Source organism: Alosa sapidissima, chromosome 17 (assembly GCF_018492685.1).
Source record: "Alosa sapidissima isolate fAloSap1 chromosome 17, fAloSap1.pri, whole genome shotgun sequence".
Lineage (NCBI taxonomy): Eukaryota > Metazoa > Chordata > Actinopteri > Clupeiformes > Clupeidae > Alosa > Alosa sapidissima.
The window spans coordinates 2,801,775-2,808,809 of NC_055973.1; the positions used below are offsets into that span (position 1 = coordinate 2,801,775).

The 7,035-nt window shown below is 40.9% G+C and overlaps 1 long non-coding RNA gene across 1 annotated transcript in view; it reads right to left on the minus strand.

Annotated features, from left to right (window-relative positions):
- The window catches only part of LOC121688474, a 6,799-nt gene extending 508 nt beyond the window's left edge, over nt 1–6,291 (minus strand). Inside the window, exons 1-3 of the long non-coding RNA XR_006024594.1 lie at nt 6,226–6,291; nt 666–757; nt 1–517 (exon numbers count right to left, since the gene is read on the minus strand). The exon at nt 1–517 is cut by the window's left edge and continues 508 nt beyond it. This is a non-coding gene — a long non-coding RNA (uncharacterized LOC121688474). The remainder of the gene's footprint in view (nt 518–665; nt 758–6,225) is intronic.
- Nucleotides 6,292–7,035: the final 744 nt, after the last annotated feature.

Sequence of the window (7,035 nt, forward strand, 5' to 3'; positions counted from 1 at the left end):
TATCTTATTGTGTCTCTGGAGAAGCTGCTACTGATGTTGCATAGCTGTGAATGACACCAACTCCCCAAGATGTTTTCACAGAAAAATGGAGGGGTGGGCAGGGGACACATTAGACTGTAACACTGTACCTTTATCAAACAACCAAACACGTGTGAACCAGAGGTCTTTCAACTGCTCTGCTATCCACTCCATTTCACTTTTGTGTAGGAAACAAGGATGAGGAAAAACAGAGGGTAGGTTAAGTCCAAGCGTCACGCAGATCTGGAAAGGAAGCTGGAGGAGAAGGCTAAAGGTGTGTGTGTGTGTGTGTATCTGTAGAGGCGGGGGGGGGGGGGGGGGGTGCCCACCCCCCTTTCATCAAACATTAGCCATGTTCAGGATCGAAGTGGGATGAGAACGGCCCTGGGTCATTGGGCTTTTTGGATAGGATCCATTAGCACTTCATATTAGCGTACAGACATAACACGGCTAATGTCATCTGCTCGCTCCCTGAACCAGGAAGCTGTTGTGGAGACGGCTGAATAGGGGGAGCAGGAGTGGTGTTTGATGAAGCAATGGAGAGAGAGAAGGGGGGGGAGAGAAAAAAGAAGAAAAGTTAACTTCGGAGTGAAAACATTCGTGCTTCAGTACAGGTATGACAGACACACACATAACACACAACACACCTGCTCTAAGTGTCATTTTACATAAGCTATTCTGTACCAGCCGACTGGAGTTGGACTCTTTAGGGGGGTCACCCAGAAATCAACACTTCTCCCTGCAGGACAGGGGTGAACATGGGGTTGCCATTGAGACAGGGGAGGAGGTGTAAAGGAAAATAGTCTAATCCAGTTATAGTGACTTAGCACCCACAAGGACTTTAGAACTGCTATGAGCAATGAGCTCCAGTAGAAACATGTCTCCTGTTCTATAGGGAATGTACAGTTCACCGTGGTGGCAAAATGGCGTCCTGTGACCAGCCAGTCTTATTCTCAGGTACAGGTAACGTACAAGAGGAGCTGTGCATACATTTGTGTCCAGGTGAGGGCCGTTGCCTGTGCGACAGAGTGACGTGCAAATTGAGCTGATGCCCTGTTAAAGATCGCATGCCACTCATAGTCGGCACAGTCTCGTGACAAAGACATGCTGGAGATATCTGTGGACTGAACCACTGATTGGAAATGAAACATGTCCAGTGTTGGCTGGTCTGTGACAATTTGGCTAATGAATTACAGTTTTTTTCATTCGCTAACAAGCATTTGTCTAGCCAGTTGTCACATTTTAAAAACTCTAAACACAATTAGCACAGCATCAGCATCTGTCTTTTGTGGCCATACCATTCACACATTTCATGTCGTTTTCTGAAACATAAAACTCTATGCAGTTTTTGTAATCGACGATAGCTAGTATTTTGAAACCTGTTGTACTTTGATTGACTGCATGTACCTTATGAAGTGAAAACAAGTGTTATTCTTTGACAGAATAATTTCATTTTGAGTCAGGTTTCCAGTGTTTTGGTAAAGTTAGTGTGTGCAGAGAAAGATGTGTTCTCTTTTGAAATGAAGAGTTAGTATATATTTAACAAAATGTGTTTTTGAGAAGAAAATTATCCATTTGGCCAATTGTGTTTTGTAGGTGTGAGTCTGTGGTAAGAGTTTAGAAAAAAGTATCTGAAGTATGGGTAAGCGCTTGTTAGCGATTGAAAAAAAACTGTAACTTACTGTAGTAGTGACCCTAGTGACCCACAATGACACAGGTATCTTTTTTGTTATTATGACCGCCACACAGCGAAGCGGTGGTCATATAGGTTTAGTCAGATTTCTTTTTCTTCTGGATTTTTTTTTTCTTCAGTAATTTTGTGTCAATGATTTCCGGGACACTGAAAGACCAAGATGCAAAAAACTAGTTGAGCATGTAGCCCCACAAGGATGACACGGAACCATTGTTTTTCGTTTTGATCCGTCACCACATTTATTAGTATGTTGGTCTCAAGGGGCCATGTCAACCCATCCAATAACCACTCATTTGATGTATAGCGCCACCTAGATAAAAATAAAAAAACAAAAATGGGGTGTTTTAATCACAGGTATCTCTGCCTAACAGGGTCAACACTGCACAAAATTGGAGGTGTAGGATCATTCTAGGACACCCTCTGAATGCATGAAATTCCATTCATGGGGGGCCATACAATAAATTAATTTATGTGTAAATTTAGTGGCTGTACACCAACTGGCCCGTAGATGGCCGGACGCAGTTTTCTGTGAATGTCTTGAGAACCATAGGGCCTAGGGTGACCCATTTTTTTTTGTATGTTGGCCTCCAGGGGCCATGTCATGACAAAATTACTGAAGAAAAAAAACATATAAATATAAAAATTTACTCAGGAGTCCTTAACAACAGACTTAATACTTTTTTGGAGGTTTATGGAGGGTTGGTAGATGAACTAAATGGTTTTAGGAAAAACAGGGCCTGTATTGATCATATTTATGTGTTGTCCTCTGTGGTGAGAGCTCGTTTGGACAAGGGTAAAAGTACTTGCCTGCTTTGTTGACTTCAAAAAGGTGTTTGATTGTGTTAACCGAGACCTTTTGCTGTTTAAATTACTTTCATCTGGTATAAATGGAAAATTCTATAATGCTATAAAAGCCCTTTATAAAGACCCCATTGCTTGTGTACAAATAAATAATTTAAGAACGGATTGGTTCCTAACGCCTTTTGAGGTGAAGCAGGGAGACTTACTCTCCCCTTCCTTATTTGCTTTTCATATAAATGATTTAGCTCAAGAAATTAAGCAGGGTAATCTTGGTGTGGCAATTGAGGACATGAATTTAAGTATTCTGCTTTATGCAGATGACATTGTTTTGATAGCTGAATATTATGAGTTCATGGTGTAGTAAATGGCGTCTTAAATGGCATCTTAAAAAACGTTGTTCATTTTAGGGAAAAAAGTGAACTATAGAGTATTCATTTCAGTTTGGCCCTGTGCCCTTAAAGTATACTCATCATTATAAATATCTTGGTTTTGTTTTTGATGAAAATATGAAATTTACAGAGGGAAGGAAAGTACTAGCAGAGTCTGCTGGAAGAGCATTAGGTTCTGTGTTGAGTAAAATGAAACTATGTACAGATCTTGGTTTTTCTACATTTACACAACTGTATAAATCTTTGGTTGACTCAGTTTTGTTTTATGCTGCAGGAGTTTGGGGCTTTGAAGAGGTTTTTGACTGTAACTCTGTCCAAAACCGCCCTTTAAGGTGTTTTCTTGGTGCGCATAAATATGCAGCAAAGGTAGCGGTTAATGGGGATGCAGGATGGGATCCATGTATTGTAAAACAAAGGTGTGAAATGGTGCGATTGTGGAACCGCCTTGTCAGTCTGCCAGAGGAAAGGCTAACTAGGAAAATGTGTAATTGGGATAGAGCAAAGCATATCCCCTGGTCTGGAGAGGTTTCAATAATACTGTCTGCGTCTGACTTGCATATAATGTACCAAAATAATTTGCAATGTAATATTAATGTTGTCAGACAAAGACTGTTAAGTAAATATGAAGATCAATGGAAACAGGACATACAGTATGGAAGAAGCCAAAACGTAGAAATTATGTTCAGTTTAAGAATGATTATGTTACAGAACCTTATATTTTCCTTAATCTAAAGAGAAGGCAGAGGTCCCTCTGTGCTCAATTGAGAACTACCTTACCTCTGGCAGTGGAAGCGGGTCGCTTTAAAGGTACACCTGAACACTTACGCTTGTGTGAATTCTGTGATCTTCAGGTTGTGGAAGATGAATTTCATTTTGTTTTTTATTGTCCTTTATACTGCGACTTAAGGAACTCTCTTTTTTAATCAATTCAGTTTAAAAAATCCTGATATATTTTGGATATATGAAGGGGAGATTTTGTGCTGGCTGTTTGAAAATTATGTTTTTGCTTTGGCAAAATGTATAAAAAAGGCCTGGTATCTGCGGCAAAGTATTTTGTATTCCATTTGACAAGCCATCTCTATGTGTATAGAGTACACTTATTTTGAGTGGTTTAGTTATGTTATGTTGGGTTCTGTGTTACGTCACGTGGTTATCTGGAGATAACAGTGAAATTATTACTGCAGTGTCTAATAAGCCCATGAGGGCTGGGCACCATGGTGTTTGACACTTAAATAAACAAATCAAAATAAATAAATAAATAAATAAATAAATAAATAAATAAATAAAATCCAGAAGAAAAATAACTCTGACTAAACCTACAGTATATGACCGGCGCTTCGCTGTGCGGAAGTCATAATAAAATGCCCATTGCTGTGCCAGTGTAAACAGACTGGTCAAGGAAGATCAGCATCAGCAAACAATGTTCCAAGAAAAGTCATTGTGGAAACACTGTGCCTTCCTGTTTGCCACTTCAACAGAGTGTAAAGCTAAAGCAGTCATGACTTTACAGAAACAGCAGAAATCATCATTACTAGGCCCGGAACTGGTAGAACTGGTCTTGGGTGGGGTGTGGCTTCCACAGAGGAGAGGGCTGCCCCGGAACAGTTGTGTGGTGGTATCAATGGAGGCAGGGAGGGGAAGAAACAGGTCAGAACCAAAACAGTAGGGGGGGGCTTTTGCCGCCCCCCCCCCCCCCCCCAAAAAAAAAAACAGTGGACCAGACATCAGAGGAGCCGTGGCTATTCTTTTCACTCATAACTAAGGGATGGTCTTTGATGGTCCAAGGTTTGGATGAGCCTCTCAACAACACAGGGATGGATTACTGCACGGGCCTACCGGGCCCAGGCCCAGGGGCCCAAGGGGTCAGGGGGCCCTGAAGCCCAAGCCTTTGCATGGAATAATTGCCTCAATATCAACAAATCAGGATGAAAGCTATGAATCTGATTAAATTTAGTATTGGCCATCCCCAAAATGCACCAGAATACAGGAAATCACATCAAAAAAATGTAAACATTTCTGGGGGAGGGCCCCCAAACCCCCCCTCCCACATATACTACAATAAGTGGGGGGCCCTTAACACATCTGGGCCCAGGGGCCCGAAAGTTCATAATCCGCCCATGCAACAACATGGCTGCCTCTCCAGTCGAGTGATGTTGCAGGAGTGAAGTAAACAACCTGCAAGCTATTTGCAACCTGCCTGAAGGTAGGAAAACTACTAGTGAAACCAAACTAGTGGTACCCAGTAGATAACACAACAAACACCGCAAGCATCCCCACTGTAGTATTGTAGTGATTTCCATTTTTTCCCTCTGTAGATTCCAATATCTGTATCCACCTTATTCGTGAAACCTTACTTCCATCCGGTTTTCATCTTCCATCCATTCTGTTGACATCACAACTTAGTGCAGTCTCAGCTAAAATCAATACCATGCAATTTTGGTCAGATAGAAAACCAGATTATTGAAATGTCATGGCGACGTCCATTGTTGGCTCACGAATATCGTGGATATGAAGAGAGATCATAGAGACTGTCTGGGTTAAAGCCAGAGGAATTCACATGAGAATATTTTCAAAATATCCCGGATTCCACCCATTGTTAAAGCACTAAGGCAACATTTCCACGGTCACCCTGTCACCCCAAAACTCCACAGGGCAGCCCAGTGAGAGAGTAACAACATGTTAAGATTGCTCAACGATAAGATGACAACATGTTAAGATTGCTCAACGATAAGATGACACGTCGGGGCTCTATGCAGAAATGAAGTCTAATGGGTACCATTGTGAGGAGATAGGACAGCAACACACCCAATACAACCCCCCACACACACACATTACTTACTGACATTAGACTGTGAGTCAGTGTATCATTTGGCTTTGCAAAATCAGACTTTGGCTGCTTTCATTACTCTTCATCATCTTGAATGTGTTGCAACATTCAAACAAAAAATATTAAAACCTGAATTATTAAAAAAATAAAATCCAAATTTGGCCCTCCACATAATGAAATAGTGTTGCTAATTGCACAACCCCTGAAGCTATCGTAAGTGTGGTTGTAACCTTCAGGTGTAATTGAGCAATACTGTTTATTCTTGACAATGTAGTCGGCTCTCTTCCAAGTGTTTTCTTTGCTGCTTGCTTTTTCTATTATTATTTTAAGCTGTTATTAATTGCCAGCCAGGAAGTCTTTCTGGTTCAGGTGAAGAAGATACTGACTGCATTTGGCAATGTTTATTCGGTAGATGACTTGCTATCTGTCACAACTTGCTTTCAGATTGCCGTGAACTGAATGTACTTAAAACACGTATTGTAAATATGTGCTCTGACCTGTGTGAACGAAGCGGTCTGATTAGTCTACCGTATTCCCGCGAAGTACCGAGTCATCATCGAGACCTAACTGTTGACTATCAAATGTTGGATCTACAGGGCGGACGCGACACAGGTGAAATGAAGCAGAGAGGGTGTTCTTGATGATCGGATACAGGACGGTGTTCACTCACATCCACAAGAGACAATTTGGAGAAGATACTCCTGGTGAACCCCTCCAGATGAAATAGTTGACAGGCCGGTTAAATTTGATACTGATTTTAAGTTAATCACTGTCATATTTCAAAGGTCTTGTTTTATTATCTAGGCCTATAGTTTCTTTTCTTATTTTTTGTTTGATTTCCGGATGATTCTTATGTAATGCTGAAGTCATGTGTTAGTCGATGGGAATGTTGTCTTTATCCCAAACTGAATCTCTGCTTTGGCAACCCAAAGTTCAAGAGTTCATTAGCACCGAATGGCTTCAGTTTGATCAATGGATATGTTAAAGTAATTGTCATATCTAAATAATAACCAAACACTGTGTTTATGAATTTCCGAGATAAAGTTTTCAAAAGAGTTTTTCACAGATACAATCAAGAAACTGTATTTACTGTACGTATTTTAGTCTCAAGTGGTCACCTCAATTTAGTAAACAGAGGCTGTGCAACATTGTAAGGATTAGGGATTAAGTTAGTCAATTGGAAATGAGGGCAGTGTTTATGTACCCTGAGATAAGGCCCAGCCATTATTTAGGCTTGTCTCCTTACTGTAACTGCAGCCTGTTCAAAATGATACACTCACCTTCCCTCCTTCAAGCCAACCATTGTG